Source organism: Mandrillus leucophaeus, unplaced genomic scaffold, assembly GCF_000951045.1.
Source record: "Mandrillus leucophaeus isolate KB7577 unplaced genomic scaffold, Mleu.le_1.0 Scaffold592, whole genome shotgun sequence".
In the NCBI taxonomy this organism is placed as follows: domain Eukaryota; kingdom Metazoa; phylum Chordata; class Mammalia; order Primates; family Cercopithecidae; genus Mandrillus; species Mandrillus leucophaeus.
The window spans coordinates 598,097-614,524 of record NW_012106386.1 but is presented as its reverse complement, the minus strand read 5'-3'; positions in this window follow the sequence as shown (position 1 = coordinate 614,524).

Genomic DNA, 16,428 nt, shown 5'->3' with positions numbered 1-16,428 from the left:
ATGATTCAAGATGAAACCATTTGCCATTTCTGTTGTTTTTCTCTCTCTTGAATCACCATCAAGGATGTAAAACATAGATACTTCTTCCCCCATATATTGCCTAATAATTTAACAATACTGTCATACCACTGCATTTATCATAGAAATTTGTAACTCTAAATGGTAGAGATCTTCAGTGATTATCAATAATTTTTTATCACTTATCAATAATATTTTATACTACATACTTCATCCCCTTTCATGTTTCTCTAGTCAAAAACATATATTTCTTTTTACTTTTTTTAATACTTTAAGGAGTGTTATATGCAAAGTTTCAGACAGCATTATTAACTCACCCTTTTCATAGTTATGCAGACAAATATGTTCATCTTTGTTTATATTGCTGTGAAGGTTCAGAGGACAGGCTTTGAGGCTTCATGAAAATGAACACTCATGTGTTTTTATTCCTAAAATAAACATGCAAGTTAGAGTTAGTGAGATGAGCTCAAGAGATATTTTTGGCAAAGCACTGGGCTAAGAAATGTTCAGGGAGGGTAGGTTCTCCAGTCTTATCAATCAAATCATAGGGGAAGTAATTGGATTGGTGGAAATGATGCTTTGGTTGGGGTAAATTGTGAATAAGTGAGTCGCAGCCATGTTATTTTGAAACTATCACCTTTTATAGCTGAAAAACTGCACTTATCAAGCCACATCTTCTGCATCTAATATTATCTATCTACCTGGTAGTTTCCTTTCCTATGTCACTCAGCACCACTGTGCACATGTTCTATATTTAATGAGCAATGCTCAGTCACATTGCAACTGGGCAGCAATAACCAATCTGTAGGCATGCACTTTTGGTTGTTTCTAAGACAAAGAAGGCACAGAATCTGGAAGACCCGGCCAGGACCACCACAGTATTCTATTGCTAGTACAATAGTAACTCTCTTATTGTCCAGTGGTGATTAGCACACCGGTACATACACACATACACACACACACACACACACCCCTACTTATGTCCACACATGCCATTTGCTTTTCTCCCTGGCATCCCCTTGTCTAGGATTCTCTTGAAATATCCTGCCTTATTTCTCATATGGTGTCATCCAGAAAAAAAAAAAAAATCTCCATTCTATAGGAATAAGGGGCTATCAGGACTTTTTTTCCTTTGTGAATTTGAGTTAGACCAGTTATTCTCTAGAAGAACTGATTGTCATACTCATCTTCTCAGCAAAGCCTCTTGTTCTCTCCCAGCCCATGAGAGTCAGAGCATCTTCTGAGCTTTTACCACAGTCTATTCATGCCTCTATGAACTTTTCAGTGATCTGTGTTTTTTGGCTGTTTTGGCATGTAGAGATTAAGGTCTTGAATGAAGAGAAACATGAAATAATATCTACCTGATGGTGCTTAATAAATATTTCTGGAATGAATCAGGTGATTGATTAAGTAACATCTTTTTATTAGGTTACATAATGGCAAAGAGTTAAAGACCCACTAATTTTATCTCAACTGAAGCTCCAAATTCTTTGGAACATTGGTTGATTTCTGTTGGATCTGAGTCCAATGAACATACAAGGAAACTTTAAAGGTAATATAACCAATAACTTCCAGAAAACCAGAAGACTTAGAAAATAAAAGAAATTCTGTCTTTCATAGGAATTTTATGAAGGTTATTTTGCAATAAAAATTATCTTTTTGGCTGTGATAAAGACCAAGTAATCATTTATAAATCAAGGTAGGCAAAAGCTTATTTAATTTGGTATGCTTCAAGTTAATCAAATTAATTTATAAGTGTCACTCATCCTTTTGTTAATCCATTTTCCTGACAAGTTTTGAAAAGAATGTAAAGACATTTCATCACTGGGTCACCTGTAGGGCATACTTCGCACTAACTGGAAAGATGGCTCACCATGAGTGACATATTATAATATGAAAAAGAACCTCTTATTTCAAGATATTCTTACTTATTTATTCTTAGTCATGCCGTGCTAACAGGTCATTATATATCCTTTAATACCACCATTTTTCCATTCAGTGTAGAAGATAATAGCAATGAAAACATCCACTGCAAAGTAAACAGCAATCCCAATTTCACATGGGTTTCCTTTTATCATTTCAGAGGAAAGGAATGTAGATAACTATGTGATAAGACCCAAAATGGGAGAGAGATTACTATACATAGAAAAGCCCACTGCATAGAAGTTGTGGACAGCTTTATGATGACTATTTTTCAGTTTGAGGATAATGAAAGTTTTCCTTGACCATCGACTGAATAATTTCAGAGTGTATGCACAAGCCTTTAATAAACGTCATTAGTGGCTGTGGATATATTTGACCATCGACTCTTCTACTCATGATTTAGTTTACTGGTTTATTTGGCTGAAATCGAAGAGTGTCTGGAGAGAATCTCCCTGGTAACAATGTTTTTGCAAAATATTTATTGCTTTAAACAAAACAACGATATGTTTCTGGGGTTCATTTGCTAAAAGAACTGTACAACTACTCACAGTTGTCAAGAGAGTTGCCTTGATTCATTTACTCATTCAAATATATTTATTGCATGCCTATTATGTGCTAGTTTTATAAGCAGAGGGTCCATAGAATATACAGAAAATCATATCCTCTTAGATTGTGCATACATTTAGATTGTAAATTATGGCAAAATTAATTAAAAAGGAAAGGTAAATTTGTGGAATGTCAAATGGCAATAAATACGGCAGAGAAAAATAAAGCAGAGAATGAGACAAGGAGTATTAGAAGATATGCTTTTAAAATAAAATAATCAGGAAATGTTTCACTGAAAAAGTTACATTTTAGTAAATACTTTGCAGTTTGCAATGGAGTGTGGCATGTTGACACTGGGTGAAGAGCAAGACAGAGTGCAAAGCCTTCATCTGGAGCATACGCTATGGGTTGGGTATGAGGAAGGAGGGAGGAGTGGGGCTGGAGCAAAGTGAGCAGTGGTAGGATAGAAGAAAATGAAGTCAAAGGGGGAAATGAGGTCTCAGTCTTATCAAGCCTTGTAAATCAGGGTAATTAATGACTGGATTTTACTCAGGGTAAGCTGGGAGGTTATTGGAGGGTTTTTAACCAGAGGAATGTCAAAACCTATCTTTATTTTAATAGAATTGCAGGATGATGTTTTGAGACAAAGACATAGATGAGGCTTCAACAGAAGCAGAAAGCCCTGTCTTGCATCCATTTGATCATTCACTCATTTGTACAACAAATACATATTCAACATCTATAATGATTCTACCTAGTAAAAGGAGAGGAGTTTTCTATAGCTTTTACAAAAATGACTTGAATTTCACAAGTGAACCAAATCCTAGAAAAGATATCTTTTTCCCTATTACATGGAGAATTTCCTTTCCAAATGAAGGGTGACACATTAGGTTCTGGTGAATCTGACTGACTGATCTGAAGAAAACAAAACCAAATTCACAAACAACTAGAGCTTCAGTTGGTGGTTTTATAAGAAGTGATTCTTTTTGAAGCAGAGGAGCACCCACCATATGTTTCATTTTTATAGATACACTTACAATAAGATTGACATGTAATTTTTATGTATTTTCTTCAAGTTTTGAGCATATGGATAGCAATTGCTGCAATACCTATCAAAAAGAACAGGTGATGAGTGGATTCGGGAGGTAACAAATGGGTTCACTGGGCAGGTTAGCAGAGAATACTCCAAAGATACTCCTATGACTTTCTTTGTCATCAATGAAAAACCTATTTATGCACTTTATGGGGTACATATTTTCTGTTGCACAGACCCATTTCTGTGCCCTAATTAGTCTGCCTTTTAAAGACATTGGAATTGATTATGTTTTTACATGTCCCCACTGTTTTCATTGAGCATTAAAATAAATCTTTTGCTTTGTCAAATAAGAGTAAAATGTAAAAATCTTTGTACATAATTTTCACTTTTGTTAAAATTTTAAAGTTTCAAATACTGCATGTCACTTTGATTGGAAGATTCTGTTTTATGAGCTGCTCCATATTTTTGACAATTTCTCAACTCAATTTTACTAGTAACTACTACCTTCTCTCTAACATCCTGCTTTGTGAAGACATAAAGGCATTACTCAAAGCACTATTGGGAGCAATTTGCCAAAATCCTTACAGGCAAAACCCCTAAAGAGTTTTGCTAATAGATATTTTTCATAGCTATATTTTATAATTACTAGATCCAAATAAGTTGTATGCTTTTTCCCAGAAATGGACATTCATATATGAAGTACAGCAATTATGTTAAAACTAGGTTAGCAAATATTAATTAAATAATTTCCTGCCATAACAATGGGTACCTGGAACTTGTAGGGAAATTTAACTCATGATATCTACTGAGGTGAATTTCTGTAGTAGCAATATTTCTGATAATTTACACTGCTCTCAAAAAGCATTATAGAACGGTGATGCAGTTTATGATTTTTTCCCCTAATGCTTTTTGAAATATTTATTATTCACAGTGGGTGAACTCACTCTCAGTTTTTGTAATCTCTTCTCTTCTCAATTCCTAATTTTCACCTCAGTCTGTTACATCTTAGGAAATGACACCGCCTTCACTCTACTGCTGAAACAATAAATGTGCGAGTCATCTGTGTTATCTTTATCTGTACCTTCCTCAAATCAATTCATCAGTAAAATGTTCAAATTTTGTAATATAAATCTTTTTTTCCTCTGTCCATTTTCAATACTATCACCATTTCTTGAATTCTATCCTATATTATTTGGACTAAATCATGAAAGTGTTAGCTATGACTGTCTAATTGGTATTACCAATCCTCTATGCACTCCTCAACCAAGATGAAACAAAGAAAATTTTTTTAACTCACAAATTTTTTTTTTTTGTACATATTGATTTAGGGGTAGGGAGATAACCTAAATAAGATAACTTTATGTCCTTCTTAAAACTATTTGGCATGTTCCCATTTGGGGCTTTTACACTTTTTATTTAGGGCTTCTTTTCAGTGTTCTTAATATAAGACTTCCTGGGGTCCTAAACCTCATGCACAGTAAGTACTAATTATAATTCATAATATAAATTTCAGACTCAAGGTTAAAAAGTCAGCATGAGGCATAAATGAGATGGTGCCCGGTGATCACATAGGTCTCTGGAAAGAAAGAAGTTCCATTTTGACATTCAGAAATAGTTTCACTTGTTTCCATAGCTTGATTTTTAGATGGTGTTCTTCAGGCCCCTTCTTGTTGCATTATTCAAGCACACAGGGTCGTTTAGTTAGTTAATTTCCTCAGTGGTGTGGAGGTGTTCATGGAAGAAAGCCAATTGAAGAAAGAATGCACTGTGGATAAAAGTAAAGCCTTCAGAGGTACACAAGTCAGAGAGAACCTGTGCACTTGGGACCCATAATCATCGTGTATGGCTGGGACAATGGCTTTGTTCAGGGTAGGAGGAACTGAGTGTTACTGAGTCATAAAGGGAGGGCTTTCTCACAATAGGAAGGAGTTGGGATTTTGTCTTGAAGGCTGTTGGGAGGCATTGAAGAATTTTATTAGGTCTACTGTTGATTTTCAAATTCTGGTGGGTTCAATTTTTCTTCAGCGTTTGACAACAAAACTCTCCAAACTCCATCTTGAAAATACAAATCAAATCCAATAGCTTTAAATCACTGGAGATGAAACATGCCTTCAAACTTGAGGAAACTGAATGACAATGAAGTTTGGTCAGAACACCACTTCTTGAAATTGCCTCTCCCACACCTTCAAAGTAATCATGGAATTTCAGGCTGTGGTGAACATGAAGTATAAATATTTAGTGATTTTTAACCTAATGGTTAGAAAGAAGAAGGATATGCTCAGAAACAGATAACTGTACTACCAATTAAAATTCTTCACCAGCAATGTGTTAATTTCTAAATCTAATATGTGGAAAATATTGTGTGGAAAAGGATATATTTTTACCAAATTTACAACATAGATTTCTCCTTATCTCTATGTAGGCATCTTCTAAAAAGTAAAGACGTTAGTGAAATTAGATATATTTAAAACTAGGCATTTTTTCTAAAATGTAAGTGAAAGATTTACAATTAGAGCCATCTATTGCATTTACTATATTTTGTGCATATTTCAGGAGCATCAAAATAAACTAATCCCAACACATTGTGAATGGCAGAAGCACATGAAATGAAGAATTAGAAAATGCACACAAAATATATTATGAATAATATAAAAATAACTTTGAATATTTGAGCTTATTAAATTAGAACCTTAGATTAGAGTAAACCAAGGAGAAGAATTAGAATACTGAGCAACCAGATGTGTTTGACCCCAAGGGCATACAAAGCAATTAAACCCAACCTTTTTTTCCCTGAGAGCAAACATATCATCCTCAGTCTCTTCGGATCTGCATTTCTGAGTATCACATGGGAAATAGGATAAGTAGTTAACAATCATAGCCAGGATAATTTTATAGAATATAAGAAACAACATAATTACAACTTTGGATTGACCAAGTAGCTGGAGTGAAGAAGAAATAAACAGAGGGAGAAAAATGGTGTTTCAGCTGTGGGAGATCTTAAAGATTTACACACATGGGAAATGCTGGGAAGCTACATATGGAAATGAGAGGAACCCATATTCATTCATTACAAAAAATATGCCAATTATTAGGCATAAGGTGAATGGAGTTTGTAGCTTTAGCTGGTATAGTTTACTGGGAAAAAAAAAGACAGGCTCGGATTTTAATCCTAACTCAACTTTTAGTTGTTTTCCATAGTGTAATTACGTAAGTTTTATGTTGCTCCCTACATTTCTCTGCAAGATTGGAATATTAGTACCTCCTTGGTGGGAGTGGTTGTAAAATTTAAATGAGATAACATATCTATTAGTATAGTACTAGAAACATACTTGGTGCCAAACAATAAAGGGTAGTCATTTTATTTTTTATTGACTTTGTATAGTGTATCCATTTAAACCTCAATATTTTTGTGTGTGTGTGTGTGTGTGTGTGTGTGTGTGTATTACATATATATATCTTCTGAATTTCCACTGTTTCTAGGAGATCTTGAAAAGTGGAGTAGCAGGTCTGATGAGTGCGTAACTTGCCATTCAGAATTATTTTATAAAACTAATTAACAAAAGTACTAAATGTTATATTAGTGTTTTCCATTGTTCTAGAAACATACAAGTATCTGTTTGAAATTGAATTGGATGGAAAATAAAACCAATGTGTTTTAAAAGCTCATTTAAAAATGCATGACTAAATTCTCAATCCTCCATCAACCAACTTTATAAAAGAAAAAGCACATAAGTTATTTGAGCCATGGATTTTATCAGCACTATGAGAATGGTTTACATGAGGAATTTCAACCTCTTTTCTCTAGCCATATATAATTTTTTCCTTGTTTCATTTGATTCTTTTTATATTTTATTATCCAAACTCTGGATTTATAAGTCTTTCTCCTTTAATATAAAATTATCTTGTTCAAAAAAGTAATTTTAAATAATTTTAAAATGTAATTTTAAAATAAATATTTGCTATATTTTCTTTATCTTTTTGATATTAAATGAAGTAACTATCTTAAAATATATAAAACTAAGGTCAATGGATGACTAAGGTCAACGAAGGAAACACATTAGTAAAGTAAATACAAATGTATTAGTATTAAGATTGATGTAATCTATACTCACACAGCATATGTTATGCATTAGAAGCTTAATTTTATGCATTTATCAGGGGAAACCCCACCCCTGATATTCAACTTGGGTTCTTTTCTATTTCCTTAAGCATCAGCTGGTCTTAGAAATAAAGGGAAAGAGTACAAAAGAGAGAAATTTTAAAGCTAGGTGTCTGGGGGAGACATCACATGTCAGCAGGTTCCGTGATGCTCCTTGAGCTGTAAAACCAGCAACATTTTATTAGTGATTTTCAAAAGGGGAGGGAGTGTACAAATAGAGTGTGGATCACAGAGAACACATGTTTTACAAGGTAGTAAAATATCACAAAGCAAATGGAGGCAGGATGAGATCACAGGACCACAGGATGGGGCAAAATTAAAATTGCTAATGAAGTTTCGGGCACGCATTGTCATTGATAACATCCTATCAGGAGACAGGGTTTGAGAGCAGACAATCAGTCTGACCAAAATTTATTAGGTGGGAATTTCCTCATCCTAATAAGTCTGGGAGTGCTACAGGAGACCAGGGCTTATTTCAGCCCTTCACCTTCGACCATAAAAGAGACCCACCCCCAAAGGGGCCATTTCAGAGGCCTACCCTCAGGGGCCATTCTCTTTCTCAGGGATGTTCCTTGCTGAGAAAAAGAATTCAGCAATATTTCTCCTGTTTGCTTTTGAAAGAAGAGAAATATGTCTCTGTTCTGCCCAGCTTCCCAGCAGTCAGAGTTTAAGGTTATCTCCCTTGTTCCCTGAAGATTGCTGTTATCCTGTTCTTTTTCCAAGGTGCCCAGATTTCATATTGTTCAAACACACATGCTCTACAAACAATTTGTGCAGTTAACACAATCATCACAGGTGACATACATCCTCCTCAGATTATGAAGATGATGGGATTAAGAGATTAAAATAAAGACAGGCATAGGAAATCACAAGGGTATTGATTGGGGAAGTGATAAGTGTCCATGAAATCTTCATAATTTATGTTCAGAGATTGCAGTGAAGACAGGAACAAGAAATTATAAAAGTATTAATTTGGGGAACTAATAAATGTCCATGAAATCTTCACAATTTATATTCTTCTTTCTGCCATGGCTTCAGCCAGTCCCTCTGTTCAGGGTCCCTGACTTCCCACAGCACATTAAAAGGTTAATTTTAAAAAATATTATCTTTACTAGTCATGAGCATATGTGTCACTGATGCCAATTTATGTCAACCTATTAGTGCATTTTAAGCTTCTGGGAAGGTCAATGAAAGAAGCACTGGATCCAAAGGCTAAATTGAATTGTACTTTTGCTAGTAACTTTAGAGAAATTATTTCTCACCCCTATCTTCCAATTTAATGATCAAACAGTGTTAATAATACATATCCTTGTTATCACTGCAATTTAATGGGACTCAAGTTAAGAAATCTATGTGAATGAGTGTTGAAGAGTTGAAAGTGTAACTATTATTTATATTGCTTAAAAAAAATGGGTTATAGAGCCAAATAAAAATACTTGGAATTTTCCTCCTCTTCTTCATAGAGCCAAATCCCTTGACAAGCTACTTAGCATCTCTGAACCTCAGGGTAATCAGCAAAGTTGAGGTAGTAATGCATAGCTTGGAGGTTGAATATAAAGTTACATCAAAACAACACATCCCAAAATAACTAGTATACTGTCTGGCCCTTAAAAATTTACTGAATAAATGATGATTTTCCTGTCTACTGTATCTTGCATTATGAATTTATTTAACATAATTAGTGCTGGCAACCTTACAAAAGGAAAAGGCAAATCACAGATTATATTTTCAATAGGTTTTTAAAAAATCAAAATATATAATAAACTCTACCAAAGCAATAAGCAAATTAAGAATAAACAGCCCTGTAGAAAACAAGCAATTTAAGGAATCAGAAACTGAAATGGCCAATAAACACAGGGAATTATTTTCACAGTATTCTCATTTGAACAGCTAATAAATAACAGTGATATACAATTTCATATCCATAGCGGCAAATATTTTCAATTTGCACAATTACCTTTACTATAACTGAGGATAAACAGAAATTCTTATACATAATTTTTTATTGCCTAATAAAGTTGTATGTGTGTATCCCTGAATTCAACAATTTCACCAGAAAGCATATAATTGAGAAACTCTAATAAATGGACCAAAAGAAATGCCAAAACAGTTCCAAGCTATCTCAGTAAAAGAATGGATAAATAAATCTTGTTTTTATTATAAATTGAATATTAAAAAGCAATAAAAATTAATCAGATCTACATTTATCGACATTTAAAACCTCAAAAACACAATGTTAAGTCTAAAAAATCATAAAATTATATATACAGTAGAGTAGTTTAAATTTACAAAGCAATTTCATATATATTAAATTATATTAATTTATTTTTTAATGCAAAAGCATGATAGTAAAATTTACACCAACCTGAGAATCACGGATCTTTCTGGGAAGAGAGTCCAGGAACAAGCATGGGGTACATCTATATTCTATAAATTATATATATATATACACACACACATACATACTAGGAAGAATGATAACTTCTGCATCCCAGTGTGGGTATTATCAATGTGCATAACAATTCTTCTTAAGGCTGTTAAACCCACCATTATCACTACCAAAATATTATGGTTCATTTTGTTTGGAATAAGCTCAATAATCTATGTTGTGCTATTATTATGTTGTGTTATTATTATTGTGTTGTTTAATGAGCAAACCAAGTTTATGAATGTGTGAACAGTGGATGGATTCCATTTTGAGAGACATTGATTTATAACAATGAAATACAGACCAATTAAAAGCCACAATTTCTTCATGTGTGATTTTTAAAATATCTTATTTTACTTGAATAAAAGTTGTTTTAGAAATTTAGTCTAATTTTTCTTGTGCACTCTGATAAATTACCTCCTACTTAATGTTGTGTATTTTCAGTAAGAAGTTTACCTAATATTTCCATATATTTGCTAGGACACATCTGAGTTGAATTCCTCATTATGACTCTTACAGTTTATATGACCTAAAACAATTTCTGTTTCATCAGTTGTAAAATTGGTGTGAAATATTACAAGGTTTTGTGAGGATTAATGTGTGATGACATATGTAAGAACATAGGACTATGCTTGGCACACAGTACCACAAGACTTTGTACTATGTGCCAAGCATAGTCCTATGTTTTTACATATGTTATTAGCATAAGTCATAGTACAAAGTATTATTAGCAACTTTATCCACACTGTCACTATTACCAGCAGGCCATTCAATTATTTAGAAATAGTTAGCATTTTATGGTTGTTAGCTCTTTAAGTCAATACTTTACATGATTTTGAAAGTCCTCCTTAATTTCACCACACTCTCCCACATGTTAAGCTGATCTCTTTACCACATTGTATCTTAAATCAGCATGCTCTTACCAGACCTACGGCTCTTGATCTTTCATCAGCCTCACCTACAAAGTCCTTTTCTTTCCATTTGTTTAATCCCATCTATCTTCCAAAGCTTGCCTCAAATCTCATCTTATCTACAGTTTCATTGAATTGATTTAAATCTTCTCAACCAATATTTATATTGTCTGTATCAGGTAGTTTACTGGTTAATTATGTTCTACCTTACATTCCTCTCTGATGTTTTATATTAACATCGTCACCACAAAGTAAACTGTTTGAAACTGTGGGCTGCATCTGTGATTTCTTTCATCACTCTGATAGAACATTACAGAATCATAAGTGAGTAGCAGATATTTGATACATTTAGACTGTAATAAAAAATAACCCATTATATTTTTCCTAGCATCCGATTATGTCTATCACTCATCAGTTCAAGGAAAATATCTCTGCCATAAATGGTGGTTTCCAATAAAATTTATTTCACTTAATAATTCATGTTGTACTCAGTTTATCTCTTGTCTAAGGTAAACTATACAGGAAGAAAACTTTTAACAACTTTTCAATGTCACTACAAATACCTTTTGGATTTTTATAAATAATTTTTACCAACATAATTAAGAGTGAACAAGTAGGACAATAGAATAAGAATGATTAGTCCTAAAGGTATGAAAGAGTAGAGCATCAGCAAAATAGGGCTGCTATTTATTATGTTTTTTTTTTTTTTTTGCTTTAATTAGGCCCATTAATCTGAGACATAACCTGGGACTATAAAAGAAATAAGTAAAGAATCAAATACTTCTCCTAACAAGAGACCAAGTTAAAATAAGGTGCCTTGGATAGTCACAGTAAAGCCCCAATTCTTAAAGGACAGAAGCACTTCACACTGTAGCAATCCTGTAAGGCAGTTTCAAAAATATTACAGATTATTCTGGTCAAAGCCTCCATCACTCATAGGATGATCATTTAGTTTAGAGCAAAAAAAAAAAAAAATGCATATCAGATTATAATTTATAACACTGCCTAAAATATGAAGTCTTATAACTATTTTAAGTTTAAAACATGTTTTAATAATTACCCTTCTGAACTTCTAGGAGCAATAATATATTACTAAAACTTTTGCTCTGTTTGAGGTTTTAGAAAATTATAGTTAACTTATGAAACATTAAAATATTCTTTCTATCAATGCTCAGTGATGAAACTATTGTTCTAAAAATATAATTTATAATAGATATATTTTTATAAATTTCTCAATCTTCTTTATACATGCAAATATTTTTAGTCTTTTATAAGCTTCATCAGCAATTCCTCTAAAGCTTTGTCAGGAAGGTGATTCAGAATATCCCAGGCACTTTATTTCATTACAGTGTTGGAAACCAAATGATGAACTAACATAGACCCTGTATTCAAAAGAATAACTTTCCGGAAATGGCTTATAGAATAGAGATAAATTATAAGCAAAACATATTAAGGTGTTTCCAAGCATGTGGTCCATAAAATGTCATGTTCTAAAAATCACTGTTAATAATCATAATAAACGTTTTACAATTATAAACTTTTATTATCATAAATTTTTTCTTCAATACATTCCTCTGTATTCTGACTTTGAAGCTTAAAGTTTAGATAATATTTCTGCCTTCTAGGTTATAACAATCTGCATTTATTCATTATTTGTTTATTCATCAACCATTTTTAATGAATGAAATTAGACAGTAGAGTACAAAAATAATTAGTATGCCTCTTCAGCCTTCAAGAGCTTCATAGCTCATCAGAGAGAGAGACAGAGAGAAAGAGAGAGAGAGAGAATTATAATTGTACCATTTGTATATTAAACCCTGAATCCACCAGGAAGGAGAAACATAAACGTAATTATAATTGTAGCATTTATATATTGAACCCTGATTCCACCAGGAAGGTAAAACATCATTTTGTAATGTTTTCTGTTTTCCTGGGGTTGTGATTAAATCATAGGAGCATGTGTATCCAAGGCTATGAGTGTGTTGGGGCAGGAGAAGATCTGTTTTCTGAAGTTATTCATTGAGACATACGAGCTGTCAGTAGCCCTCTATCGCAGAGCCCAAGCATTCACCCAGTTGTTTCCCTGAGTCTCTAGCTCAGCAGATAATGTACAGATGCCTTTGTTCTCAGACTACACATTTCTAATATGCCCCCAGGTATCCAATCAGTGAAACATCACATAGCATCCCACAAATCCCATCTCCACCCTTATTCTCTTCTTACTCATCATGGTTTTTCCTCAAAGACAAATTCCTTGTCCCAAAGTTGTTTGCCTCAGATATAACTTGCATAGTCTCCTTAATGGCTAGAAAATTTTGGAAATGTAAGTTCAGAGGCTAATAAAGGATTTCTGTTTTCTGCCTTGTAATCCCTCGCTCTTCTTAAGAGAAGGAAACTCAAAGTACTGTCTCCTCTCTGGAGGATGAGGGAGGGGTGGACTGTACAGAGAAATAGGGAGATTTTTAAAAATATTATGACATGACAATTTAACAAGATCAGCAGAAGAAATAATTCTGGAGGACTATCGAAATGCAATACTGAAAAGGCAAGCAGGTCTCACAAAAAGACTGTATGTTTCCTGATATTTGAAGGAAAAGTATTTGTGCTGACTGGAGAAATGGAAGAAAATGTCATTCAAGGACAATGATGTATGAAGCTCACAAAGGAGAAAGGCAGTGCCTTCCCTTTTCCTAAATAAGAGGATGTAATGACAATCAATGGCATAAAATGGAATTCTGACATGCTGATTAAATGGGAAGAAGAGGGATCAGAGCAGGAGGAAGCAGTGTCTAGCAGTGAGTGATACGGACTCAGTGGTGAATGTGAAGAACGCAAAAATGGAATGGAGTAATGCTTATACAGAAAAATGTGGACTGACATCATCGATTTCACTTAGAAATTCCTTTAAAAAAATGACCAAAAGGATATGGCACTAATCCTGAAGTCATGTGCCAAATGACCAAAGATTGTTGCTCAAGAGTGCCAGATATCCTGAAAATCTCTTAAAATTCTGAAAATCTCCTGAAAATCAAAGAATGTCTCACTTCCTCCATTCAATGAGGAAGCCCAAGAAATACATGAAGGTGTGAGCCAGAGGATCAGTCACTTAATTAACCAAAGAAGATTTTCTATAAAGCACAAATTATTTTCAAGAAATGCTGATAGAAAATTAAGCTCCACTACTTCTTTGAATTTCTTGATCTCTGACCTTGCTGATACCTGAACTGGGCCTTGATGATTTCCACTTTACTTTCTCTTTCATTTCTAAGAAATATGGGCTTGGTATAGTAATATTTTTCTTTAAAACATCCAAACGCTGTTGTGGCATTTTAGGTTTCCTCAGATCAATAATATAAATTTTATTGATTTCTCATGAAACTGAAGGTTTAAACTTATTGTCCTCTAAAATTTCCTGTAAAATTGTAATGGTTTGTGGAGAAAATACATTTATAAACCAATGCCTTAACTGATGACTACTAGAAGAGAGATTCAGGGAAATAAGAATTCATTATAAGCCTGTCAATTTCATATTATTAGATCAGGTGAATATTACTATGAAATAATCTCAAAAAAAGGTGTACATTCTTTAGAAGATAAAAATAGGTTGAATTCTACCTATTTGAAGATTCAGAACTGGAGGATTTGGTAGGGTTAAAATAATCCATTTTTCTGAATGGCTTTTCTTTTTCACCTTCTTTTACTACACATATATTTTTTATTTTTGAAGCTTTCCAATTAGTAAGGAGGATAATTTTATACTTCATATAAAGGAACTATCACCTTTGAGATTGTCAGCTTTCATAATCAATAATGTGTGGATACTCTAAATCATATTACATGAGTTTAGTGTTGTAATATGGAGGTAGAATATGCTTTGCTGGAGGAATCTTGGCTTTACCTCTTAGTTTTGTCCAAAGTTTTTAATGTCCCAGTGCCTACATACGTGGAAATTAAATGACATAATGCATTCAAAAATCTTACTCAGCATCTGGCAAATAGTTCAGGGATGATAACTCAAAGTGTGGGATTCAGAAAAATCAATATTTTAAGCATTTTACAAATGAGAATAGTTAGCTTTCAAGTACGGTGATTCTTTGTTTTTACTTTTTCTAGTTTTTTTGTTCTTTTCTTACAAACTTCATGGTATGAATAATGCTGATCAGGGACAACAAAGAAGGGAATGAAGAGTTTTTGGTTACTGTTTTGCAAAAGCCATCATTCATGCCTTTATTCCCCCTTCCACACATAAATTTCAGCATGGTTTATTTTCATGCTGATATTATTTGATGTTGATCAATTTGGACAGATAAGCACTACAGATGTGGAAATCCCTACACATTAATTGTATTCAATTATAGTCATATGTACTTCTGAAAAGCAACTCAAGATATTGACAATTTATTGTGCACAAAAGAATGCCCTCTGTGCCTCTATTCTGTGATAGTCAGAAATTGAATTGGGATCATTTATATTGTAATAAGATCACTTTCCATCTACAATTAATACTTGGTCTCTAAAATCTAATACATCATATAGTTTTATTATATTACAGTAGTGGAATCCATAGTATGTAGACCTTGTATCCTCCCATTACACATCTGTACTCTCGAGCAAGACAGAGGAAGCAGATGTAGCTTGTCCCATTCAATACTCACAACAATTTAGTGAAGAAGGTGTCTCCATCCTCATGGGATAGATCAGGAAGCCACTTGAGAGGTAAGATGCCCTGGTCAGACATATTCCTATAAGAATATGCCTTGAGGCAGTAAGGCAGCACATTCCACAGTCAGACTCAGAATTCTGATAATCAGAATCTGGAAAAATCTGTTATTCTGATTCAGTTTGCAATTATCTTGACACTATCCCCCTTGTTTTTATGCAAAAAAAATTGAACATGTTTTAAATATAAATTGAAAGCCACATAAAGACATTGACATTAAGTTTGACAGTGCTTTGGTCCCTGAAATTTCCATCCAAACTTAGTCACACTCTTGAGTATTTCAGATCAGTGATTGCCAAGAAAATCCCATAGCTTTGATTGTTACCTTTAAGAATTGCACTTTTTAATCATGACTTTCAAAGTCTGGGAGGAACTCTAAGAAAAAATATATATGAGCAAAGAGTACCTTTAGGAACTACAGAAGCAAGAGCAAATACATTCAAAAGCTAGCAGAAGGCAAGTAATAACTAAGATCAGAGCAGAACTGAAGGAGATAGAGACACAAAAAACCCTCCAAAAAATCAGTGATTTCAGGAGCTGGTTTCCTGAAAAGATCAACAAAATTGATAGACCACTAGGAAGACTAATAAAGAAGAAAAGAGAGAAGAATCAAATAGATGCAATAAAAAATTATAAAGGGGATATCACCACCGACCCCACAGAAATACAAACTACCATCAGAGAATA